This window comes from Triticum urartu, chromosome 3A, assembly GCF_056163025.1.
Source record: "Triticum urartu cultivar PI428250 chromosome 3A, HENAU_Tu73, whole genome shotgun sequence".
In the NCBI taxonomy this organism is placed as follows: domain Eukaryota; kingdom Viridiplantae; phylum Streptophyta; class Magnoliopsida; order Poales; family Poaceae; genus Triticum; species Triticum urartu.
The window spans coordinates 546,934,437-546,947,106 of NC_141875.1; positions in this window are offsets into that span (position 1 = coordinate 546,934,437).

Consider the following 12,670-nt stretch of genomic DNA (forward strand, 5'->3'; position numbering starts at 1 on the left):
ATTGCTATGATGCAATCTTTTGAAGAAAAGCTTGAATTGGAAGTTTCTACCCCTAGAAAAATTTATGATGAGTGGGAACCTACTATTAAGATTAAGATTAAATATTATAAATGTTATGTTTTGTGTGATTTGGGTGCTAGTGTTTCCACGATTCCAAAAGCTTTATGTGATGTGTTAGGTTTCCGTGAATTTGATGATTGTTCCTTGAATTTGCATCTTGCGGATTCCACCATTAAGAAACCTATGGGAAGGATTAATGATGTTCTTATTGTTGCAAATAGGAATTATGTGCCCATAGATTTCATTGTTCTTCATATAGATTGCAATCCTACATGTCTTATTTTTATTGGTAGACCTTTCCTTAGAATGATTGGTGCAATTATTGATATGAAAGAAGGAAACACTAGATTTCAATTTCCGTTAAGGAAAGGCATGGAGAACTTCCATAGAAAGACAATTAAATTCCCTTATGAATCAATTATGAGAGCCACTTATGGATTGCATACCAAAGATGACAATACTTAGATCTATTCGTGTTTTATGCCTAGCTAAGGGCGTTAAACAATAGCGCTTGTTGGGAGGCAACCCAACTTTATTTTTATTCTTGCTTTTTAGGTCCTGTTTTGCAATAAATAATTCATCTAGCCTATGATTAGATGTGGTTTATGTTTTAATTAGTGTTTGTGCCAAGTAAGGCCTTTGGGATAGCTTACGTTGATAGTTGATTTGATCCTGTTGAAAAACAGAAACTTTTGCGCCCGGGACATTAGTTTTCATTTTTAACAGAAGTGCGATAAAATACTGATTATTTTTAAATAGGATTAATAAACAAATTTCCTAGGACTTCCTAATTTCTCAGGATTTTTGGAGTTACATAAGTACTCGAAATCTCCAGATTGCTACAGACTGTTCTGTTTTTGATAGATTCTGTTTTTTCGCATGTTGTTTGCTTATTTTGATGCATCTATGGCTAGTATCGGGGGGTATGAACCATGGAGAAGTTGGAATACAGTAGATATTACACCAATATAAATAAAGAATGAGTTCATGACAGTACCAAAAGTGGTGATTTATTTTGTTATACTAACGGAGCTTACGAGATTTTCTGTTGAAGTTTTGTGTTGTGAAGTTTTCAAGTTTTGGGTGAGGATTTGATGAACTATGGAATAAGGAGTGGAAATAGCCTAAGCTTGGGCATGCCCAAGGCACCCCAAGGTAATACTAAAGGATGCCAAAGAGCCTAAGCTTGGGGTGCCCCGGGAAGGCATCCCCTGTTTCGTCTTCGTTTATCGGTAACTTTAGTTGAGGCTATATTTTTATTCACCACATGATATGTGTTTTGCTTGGGGTGTATTTTATGATTTGAGTCTTTGCTTTCTAGTTTGACACAATCATCCTTGCTGTACACACCTTTTGAGAGAGACACTCATGAATCGTGATTTATTAGAATACTCTATGTGCTCCAATTATATCTTTTGAGCTAGACAAAATTGCTCTAGTGCTTCACTTATATCTTTTTAGAGCACGGCGGTGGTTTTATTTTATAGAAATTTTTGAACTCTCATGCTTCACTTATAATATTTTGAGAGTCTTGAAAAATAGCATGGTAAGTTCCTTTGGTTATAAAATTAGTCCTAATATGATAGGCATCCAAGAGGGATAATAAAAACTTTCATATAGAGTGCATTGAATACTATGAGAAGTTTGATTCCTTATGATTTTTTTGAGATATGAAGATGGTGATATTAGAGTCATGCTAGTGAGTACTTGTGGATTTTAGAAATACTCGTGTTAAAGTTTGTGAGTCTCGTAGCATGCACGTATGGTGAACCGTTATGTGATGAAGTCGGATGATGATTTATTTATTGATTGTCTTCCTAATGAGTGGCGGTCGGGGACGAGCGATGGTCCTTCCCTACCAATATATCCCCAAGGAGCATGCGCGTAGTACTTTGTTTCGATGACTAATAGATTTTTGCAATAAGTATGCGAGTTCTTTATGACTAATGTCGAGTCCATGGATTATACGCACTCTCACCTTTCTGCCATTCCTAGCCTCTCTTGTACCGCACAACTTTTGCCGGTACCATAAACCCACCATTTACATTCCTCAAACCAGCCACCATACCTACCTATTATGGCATTTCCATAGCCATTCCGAGATATATTGCCATGCAACTTTTCACCGTTCTATTTATATGACATGCTCCATCATTGTCATATTGCTTTGCATGATCATGTAGTTGACATCATATTTGTGGCAAAGCCACCATTCATAATTATTTCATACATGTCGCTCTTGATTCATTGCACATCCCAGTACACCGCCGGAGGTATTCACATAGTGTCATATTTTGTTCTAAGTATCGAGTTGTAATTCTGGAGTTGTAAGTAAATAAAAGTGCGATGATCTTCATTATTAGAGCATTGTCCCATGTGCGGAAAGGATGATGGAGACTATGATTCCCCCACAAGTCGGGATGAGACTCCGGACGAAAAATAAAAATAAAATAAAAATGAGGCCAAAAAAATGAGAGAAGGCCCAAATAAAAAAATGAGAGAAAAGAGAGAAGGGGCAATGTTACTATCCTTTTACCACACTTGTGCTTCAAAGTAGCACCATGATCTTCATGATAGAGAGTCTCCTATGATATCACTTTCATATACTAGTGGGAATTTTCATTATAGAACTTGGCTTGTATATTCCAATGATGGGCTTCCTCAAAATGCCCTAGGTCTTCGTGAGCAAGCGAGTTGGATGCACACCCACTTAGTTTGTTTTTGAGCTTTCATAAACTTATAGCTCTAGTGCATTAGTTGCATGGAAATCCCTACTCACTCACATTGATATCTATTAATGGGCATCTCCATAGCCGTTGATATGCCTAGTTGATGTGAGACTATCTCCTTCTTTTTGTCTTCTCCACAACCACCGTCTATTCCACCTATAGTGTTATATCCATGGCTCACGCTCATGTATTGCGTGGAAGTTGAAAAAGTTTGAGAACAACAAAAGTATGAAAGAATTGCTTGGCTTGTCATCGGGGTTGTGCATGATTTGAATATTTTGTGTGATGAAGATGGAGCATAGCCAGACTATATGATTTTGTAGGAATAAGCTTTCTTTGGCCATGTTATTTTGAGAAGACATAATTATTTTGTTAGTATGCTTGAATTATTATTGTTTTTATATCAATATTAAACTTTTGTTTTGAATCATACGGATCTGAACATTCATGCCACAATAAAGAAATTACATGGATAAATATGTTAGGTAGCATTGCACATCAAAAATTCTGTTTTTATCATTTACCTACTCGAGGACGAGCAGGAATTAAGCTTGGGGATGCCTGATATGTCTCCAACGTATCTACAATTTTTTATTGTTCCATGCTATCATATTATCTATTTTGGATGTTTTATATGCATTAATATGCTATTTTATATGATTTTTTTGGACTAACCTATTAAGCTAGAGCCCAGTTCCAGTTTCTGTTTTTTTTCCTTGTTTTAGAGTTTCGCAGAAAAGGAATACCAAACGGAGTCCAAATGGAATGGAACTTTCACGATGATTTTTCTTGGACCAGAAGACATCCAGAGGACTTGCAGTGCAAGTCAGAGAAGCCACGAGGCGACCACAAGGTTGGAGGGCGCGCCCCCACCCTTGTGGGCCCCTCGTGACTGCACCGACCTATTTCTTCCGCCGATATATTCTCAAATACCCCAAAACCTTCCAGGGGATCCACGAAACCACTTTTCCACCGCTACAACCTTCTGTACCCGTGAGCTCCCATCTAGGGGCCTTTTCCGGCGTCCTGCCAAAGGGGGATTCAATCACGGAGGGCTTCTACATCAACACCATTGCCTCTTTGATTAAGCATGAGTAGTTTACCACAGACCTACGGGTCCATAGCTAGTAGCTAGATGGCTTCTTCTCTCTCTTTGATTCTCAATACAAAGTTCTCCTCGATGTTCTTGGAGATCTATTCGATGTAATACTTTTTTGCGGTGTTGTAACGTCCCGGATGTAACATTCCATAATTGTAACTCCAGCTCTTGCCATTTCCGGCAATGTCATATGTTATATCCTCTGTGGTTGGGTTTTGTCCTCGTTTTTGCACTTTGTTCATGTCATGCATTTCATCTCACGTCATCATGTGCATCTCATTTGCATTTGTGTTCATCTCATCCATCCGGTCGTTTTCCCCGTTGTCCGTTTCGGAATCCGACACTCACACATGCACCCGTTGCACCTCTCAGATCTCGTTTCGTGAGCGGGAGAGAAACATTATCGGAATGGGCCGAGATTTGTCGAGTGGCCTTGGTACATCATCGGTAGGCCTCCTGTCAAATTTCGTTCCATTTGGAGGTCGTTTGATGCCCTAACGGTTAACCTGTAACCACCGAAACCCCTCTCTCCTTGCAGCCCAACACCCCTCCACAATAGCCCACTAGCCCATCTAAACCCCCTCCATGCTATCTGCCATTGGAACACGATCGTGTGGGCGAAAACCGCACCTCATTTGGACTCTCCTAACTCCCTCTACTTATAAAAGGCCCCTCCCCCTCCATTTTCGGGCGAAACCCAAGATCCACCGCCTCCTCCGCGCGCGGGACACGTTCGCCGGCGTCGGACGCGTCCGCCGCCGCCTCCACAGCGAATCGCGTGCCGCCACATGTCCCGCACCGCCTCCCACCGTCCCCGGCTCGCCGGGCCCAGGCGGGGCCCGCCTGGCCCGACCGAGCCACCGCCGCCCGCGTGTCGCCGCCCGCCGCCGCCTCGGGCATCGCCGGCCTGCGCCGAAGCTCGCCGTCCCACCGCCGCAGTGCTCCACCGCCGCCGCGCCTTCGCCTCCCGTTGCCGCGCTGCCACCTCGCCGGCGACCTCCCCTGCAACTCCGGCCACCACCACGCCCATCTCCGACGACCTCGTTTCACGTGCAAACCCTAGATCTGAGGTGGTGAATTTTCTCTAAGTCCTTGGAATTCTTTTCCATGTGTGCCCCTTTGTCATGTCATATCTCCATGCTCGTAGCTCCGTTTTGCATGCATGATATACCAAAATGTTCATCTCATGATGCTCTACATGCTAGTGTCATTTTCATGCATGTTACTGTCCATATTGATGCCCTAATCTTCATTGCAAAAGTGCTAAATGATGTTGTCTACTGGAGACTATCATAACTTGCTGATTTGTCTTTTTCATAGCATTTTGTGTGTGCATCTTTTGAGCATCATGCCTACATGTTTTAGGAGCATCTTCATGCCATCTATACAGTGGTGCAAGCCTTGTATTGTTATGTGCCCTGTGGTTACTAGCACAAGCATGCTAAGTAGGCCACTTGATGTTACTGTTTTCAGCCACTTGTTTTTCTACCAAGTCTTTTCCTATCACATTAGGTTGCTATGTTGACTCCTTGCCACAAGTAGATCCTTGTATATTTTGATAAAGTTCAGTAAGGGTGTTTTGAAGATATGGCTATGCTCTATCCATTCATGCTTTTGTTTGTAATTATGGGGCATTGTAGCTTGTCATTACCATGCTCTCCTTTTGCTGAATATTATTGCGGTCAGACTATTAACAGGAAGTGCATTTTTGCCATGTGTTTTGCTAGTGATCCATGCACCCGATGACCATGCTCTTGCCATGTTTAGCTTCATAAATGTGTCTTCTTACTGTTAGTTGCTTTGTTAAGCCATGAAATGCTTTGTGGTGAGTGGCACAAGCTTGCAAAGTTGCTATCATGAATCTGTTTCTGCCATGTATGTTTTTCCTCATAAGTCTGAAACCTGTCCATATCACTTGCCATGTATGCATCGATGCTACCATCTTTTTTGTGCATCTTTGGCTCACGTTCAGTAAGGTAGTTTTTTTCATTTCCTTTAGTACTAGCATGTCATGCCCTTGTTTGCCATGATATGATCCTGTAGCATGTAGTTTACTAGCTCTAAACATGGCTACCTGATGCTGTTTCTACCATGATTAGTGAAAAACTGCTAAGTCTATAAACTGTTATCATTTGCATTTTTGCCATGCTATTTTAGACTTGTTCTAGTGAGTACTAGCAGGAGCTCAGTGTTCATGAATTGTAGAGCTTCACCTGTTTTTATGTTGGAGTGTTGTAGCATATTTTCATGATGCATCTTAAGTGCTATGATGCTGTTAAGCGCAATTTTGCTTTGTTCTTGTTTTGCTCATCATTTGCAAACCGTGCATCCGTTTCCGGTGATCCTTATATCGATTTCGACCAAAATCTCCTAACCCTTCTAGTGGCATGCTTGGTTTGCCAAGTTGATGCCATGATCATCTTTTCCCTTCTGGAGTACCATATGCATTGCACATCATATCTTGCATCCCATGCCATGTCTTGCATCATGTTGTTTGTGCATTGCACCGTGATTGATTGTTGTTCTGTTGCTTGTGTTCTTGATTTGGGTAGAGCAGGGAGACGAGTTTGTGAATGAGGATCCTGTCGAGTACGTTTACGAGGAGTAAGCTTTTGACAACTCCGAGAACTTTGCAGGCAAGATGATCATTACCCCCGATATCACTTCTATCTTTGCTTGCTAGTTGTTCGTTCTATCGCTATGTCGCGCTACCTACCACTTGTTTATCATGTCTCCCATATTGCCATGTCAAGCCTCTAACCTGCCTTCCTAGCAAACCGTTGTTTGGCTATGTTACTGCTTTTGCTCAGCCCCTCTTATAGCGTTGCTAGTTACAAGTGCCATGCAGGTTGTTCCATGTTGGAACATGGATATGTTGGGATATCACAATATCTCTTATTTAATTAATGCATCTATATACTTGGTAAAGGGTGGAAGGCTTGGCCTTTTGCTTGGTGTTCTATTCCACTCTTGCCGCCCTAGTTTTCCGTCATCCCGGTGTTATGTTCCTTGATTTTGCGTCTCTAACACGGTGAGGGTTTATGGGCCCCTCTTGATAGTTTTCTTTGAATAAAACTCCTCCAGCAAGGCTCAACATTGGTTTTACCATTTGCCTAATCGCAACTAAAAACTTGCATAGGGACTTTCCGGACCCCGTGGACTTAATCAACAACCCGGGCCAGTGCTCCTCATGAGTGTTGGTCCAAACCGGGAAGACTGTGGGGCCGCCTCGAGGAAACTCGAGGTATTTGGTATATACATGTAGGCTGACCCATCCGGACGTGGCCTGAGACGAGATATGCGCGGCTATTATCAGGGTGACGGCACGCCCGGGAGGTCTTGCTGGACTAGTTTTACCATTGTCGAAATATCTTGTGCACCGGGATTCCGAGTCTAATCGGAGGGTCCCACGATGGAGGATTGTCTTCGCGGATCATGAGCTTGTCATGGGCTAACTTGGGACACCCCTGCGGGGTTTAAACTTTTGAGAGCCGTGCCCGCGGTTATGTGGCAGATGGGAATTTGTTAGTATCCGGTTGTAGAGAACTTGACACTTGACTTTATTAAAATACACCAACCGCATGTATAACCGTGATGGTCTCTTTTCGACGAGGTTCGGGAAGAGAACACGGTGGGGTTATGTTTGAATGTAAGTAGTTCAGGATCACTTCTAGTTTACAAATGTTGCGTAGTTTCCCATCTTACTCTTGTACTCGTATGTTAGCCACCATATTTTCTTAGTGCTTGCTGCAACTCCACCCCATACTCACATCCATCCTATAAGCTTAAATAGTCTTGATCTTGCAGATTTTGAGATTGCTGAGTCCTCGTGACTCACAGATACTACGAAAACAGTTGCAGGTGCCGATGATACTGATGCAGGTGGTGCAACCGAGCTCAAGTGGGAGTTCGACGAAGACCTTGGCCATTACTACGTTTCCTTTTCGGATAATCAGTAGTGGTGCCCAGTAGGGACGCGATCAGGATTTAGCATTTGGGGTTGTCTTCTTTTCATTTGGATTCGTCCGTAGTCGGACCTTGTGTGTACTCCGTTTAATGTATGAATAATTTGATCATTGTGTGACGTGGCGATTGTAAGCCAACTATTTACTTCCTTGTTCTTGTACATGGGATTGTGTGAAGATGACCCTTCTTGCGACAATACCAAAATGTGGTTATGCCTCTAAGTTGTGCCTCGACACGTGGGAGATATATCCGCATCTTGGGCGTTACAGGTGTGTTTGCCGAGATCTGATGAATTGTGGATTTATGATCAGCTTATCTATGAATATTATTTGAATCTCCTCTAAATTCTTATATGCATGATTTGATATCTTTGCAAGTCTCTTCGAACTATCGATTTGGTTTGGCCAACTAGATTGGTTTTTCTTGCAATGGGAGAAGTGCTTAGCTTTGGGTTCAATCCTGCGGTGCTCGATCCTAGTGACAGAAGGGGAACCGGCACGTATTGTATTGTTGCCATCGAGGATAACAAGATGGGGTTTTCATCATATTTCTTGAGTTAATTCCGCGACATCATGTCATCTTACTTAACGCGTTACTCAGTTCTTATGAACTTAATACTCTAGATGCAGGCAGGAGTCGATCGATGTGTGGAGTAATAGTAGTAGATACAGAATCGTTTCGGTCTACTTGACATGGACGTGCTGCCTATATTTATGATCATTGCCTTAGATATCGTCATGACTTTGCGCATTTCTATCAATTGCTCGACGGTAATTTGTTCACCCACCGTAATATTTTCTATCTTGAGAGAAGCCTCTAGTGAAACCTTTGGCCCCTGGGTCTATTTTCCATCATATAAGTTTCCGATCTACAATTTTAGTTTCCTATTTACTTTCTTTGCAATCTTTTACTTTTCGATCTATAAATCAAAAATACCAAAAATATTACTTTAGCGTTTATCCATCTATATCAGATCTCACTTTGCAAGTAACCGTGAAGGGATTGAAAACCCCTTTGTGGCGTTGGGTGCAAGTTGGTGTTTGTTTGTGCAGGTATTCAGTGGCTTGTTGCATTGTCTCCTACTGGATTGATACCTTAGTTCTCAAAAACTGAGGGAAATACTTACTCTACTTTGCCGCATCACCCTTTCCTCTTCAAGGGAAAAACCAACGCAAGCTCAAGAGGTAGCAGTTCGCCATGGTCTAATAACATGACTTATAGGACAGGATGACCATACCACTCTGGTGTGGAACGTGCTCTGTTCGACCTACGAAGTCCAGTAGTAACTTGACCCGAAGTTCCATGATCACCATCATCAGCTTCGTCTTTAATTGGTGTACGCATCACGGGAACAAATTTCTCTGATGTGCTACTCTCCAATTCGAGAGAAGGTACAATTACCTCATCAAGTTCTACTTTCCACCTACTCACTTATTTTGAGGGAAAACTCCTTCTCTAGAAAGGACCCATTCTTAGCAACAAAGATCTTGCCTTCGGATCTGTGGTAGAAGGTGTATCGAATAGTTTCTTTAGGGTATCCTATGAAGACGCACTTCTCCAATTTAGGTTCGAGCTTATCAGGCTGAAGCCTTTTGACATAAGCATCGCATCCCCAAACTTTAAGAAACAAGTGGTTAGGTTTCTTGCAAAACCATAGTTCATACGGTGTCGTCTCAATGGATTTATACGGTGCCTTATTTAACGCGAATGCGGCTGTCTCTAATTCATAACTCCAAAATGATAGTGGTAAATCGATAAGAGACATCATATATCGCACTTTCTAATAAAGTACTGTTACAACGTTCGGACACACCATTACGCTGTGGTGTTCCAGGTGGCGTGAGTTGTGAAACTATTCCACATTGTTTTAAATGAACGCCAAACTCGTAACTCAAATATTTGCCTCCATGAAACTTTATTTTCTTGTTACGATGATTCTCCACTTCACTCTGAAATTCTTTGAACTTTTCAAATGTGTCAGACTTGTGTTTCATCAAGTAGATATACCCATACCTACTCAAATCATCTGTGAAGGTCAGAAAATAACAATACCTGCCATGTGCTTCAACACTCATCGGACCGCATACATTAGCTCGCTCCGTTGTTCTGGAGAATGGAGTTTTAGTCATCTTGCCCATGAGGCATGGTTCACAAGTATCAAATGATTCATAATCAAGTGATTCCAAAATCCCATCTGCATGGAGTTTCTTCATACGCTTTACACCAATATGACCTAAACGGCAGTGCCACAAGTATGTTGCACTATCATTATTAACTTTGCATATTTTCGCATCAATATTATGAATATGTGTATCACCATGATCGAGATTAAATAAACCATTCACATTGGGTGTATGACCATAGAAGGTTTTATTCATGTAAATAGAACAACAATTATTCTTTGGCTTAAATGAATAACCTTATTGCAATAAACATGATCAAATCACATTCATGCTCAACACAAACACCAAATAACATGTATTTAGGTTCAACACTAATCCCAAAGGTAGATGGAGTGTGCAATGGTGATCGTATCAACCTTGGAATCACTTCCAACACACATCGTCACCTCACTAGTCTCCGTTTATTCTGCAACTCCTGTTTCAAGTTACTAATCTTAGCAACTCAACCGGTATCAAATACCCAAGGCTATATTAATACTAGTAAGGTACACAACAATAACGTGTATATCAAATATACCTTTGTTCACTTTGCCATCCTTCTTATCTGCCAAGTATTTGGGGCAGTTCCGTTTCCAGTGACCATTTCCTTTGAAGTAGAGGCACTCAGTTTCAGGCTTGGGTCCAGCTTTGGGCTTCTTCATGGGAGTGGCAACTTGCTTGACATTCTTCTTGAAGTTCCCTCTCTTTCCCTTGCCCTTTTTCTTGAAACTAGTGGTCTTGTTAACCATCAACACTTGATGCTCTTTCTTGATTTCTACCATCGCCGATTTCAGCAACGCGAAGAGCCCGGGAATCATTTTCGTCATCCCCTGCATATTATAGTTCATCATGAAGTTCTAGTAGCTTGGTGATAGTGACTAGAGAACTTGTCAATCACTATCTTATCTGGAAGATTAACTCCCACTTGATTCAAGCGATTGTAGTACCCAGACATTCTGAGCACATGCTCACTAGTTGAGCTATTCTCCTCCATCTTGTAGGCAAAGTGCTTGTCAGAGGTCTCATACCTCTCGACACGGGCATGACTTTGAAATACCAATTCAGCTCTTGGAACATCTCATATGCTACGTGGCGTTCAAAACATTTCTGAAGTCCCAGTTCTAAGTCGTAAAGCATGTCACACTAAATTATTAAGTAGTCATCATATCGAGCTTGCCAAACGTTCATAACATCTGCATCTGTTCCTGCAATAGGTCTGTCACCTAGCGGTGCATCAAGGACATAATTCTTTTGTGCGGCAATGAGGATAATCCTCAGATCACGGACCCGGTCCACATCATTGCTACTATCATATTTCAACTTATTTTTCTCTAGGAACATATCAAAAATAGGGGAGCTATATTGCGAGCTATTGATCTACAACATAGATATGCAAAAACTATTAAGACTAAGTTCATGATAAATTTAAGTTCATTTAATCAAATTACTAATGAACTCCCACTTAAATTAACACCCCTCAAGTTATTTAAGCAATACATAATCGAAATCAACTAACCCATGTCCGATCATCACGTGAGATAGGGTAGTCATCAATGGTGAACATCTCTATGTTGATCATATCTACTATATGACTCATGTTCGACCTTTCGGTCTCCAGTGTTCTCAGACCATGTCTGTGCATGCTAGGCTCGTCAAGTTTAACCCAAGTATTCCGCATGTGCAAAACTGTCTTGCACCCGTTGTATGTGAACGTAGAGTCTATCACACCCGATCATCATGTGGTGTCTCGAAACGGCGAACTGTAGCAACGGTGCATACTCAGGGAGAACACTTTTATCTTGAAATTAAGTGAAGGGATCATCTTATAATGCTACCGCCGTTCTAAGCAAAATAAGATGCATAAAAGATAAACATCACATGCAATCAGAATATGTGACATGATATGGCCATCATCATGTTGTGCTTTTGATCTCCATCTCCAAAGCATCATCATGATCTCCATCGTCACCGGCTCGACACCTTGATCTCCATCGTTGTGTCGTGGTCAGCTTGCCAACTATTTCTTCTACAACTATCGCTAACGCATAATGATAAAGTAAAGCAATTACATGGCATTTTGACTTCATACAATAGAGAGACAACCATAAGGCTCCTGCCGGTTGCCGATAACTTACAAAACATGATCATCGCATGCACGTTTATCACATCATGTCTTGACCATATCACATCAGAACATGCCCTGCAAAAACAATTTAGACATCCTCTACTTTGTTGTTGCAAGTTCTACGTGGCTGCTACGGGCTTCTAGCAAGAACCGTTCTAACCTACGCATAAAACCACAACAGTGATTTGTCAAGTTTTCTATTTTAACCTTCTTCAAGTACCATCTGTAGTCAAATTCGATTCAACTAAAGTAGGAGAAACAGACACCCGCCAGCCACCTTTATGCAAAACTAGTTGAATGTGAGTCGGTGATGACCCACAAGTATAGGGGATCTATCGTAGTCCTTTCGATAAGTAAGAGTGTCGAACCCAACGAGGAGCAGAAGGAAATGATAAGTGGTTTCCAGCAAGGTATTCTCTGCAAGTACTGAAATAAGTGGTAACAGATAGTTTTGTGATAGGATAATTTGTAACGAGCAACAAGTAACAAAAGTAAATAAAGTGCAGCAAGGTGGCCCAATCCTTTTTGT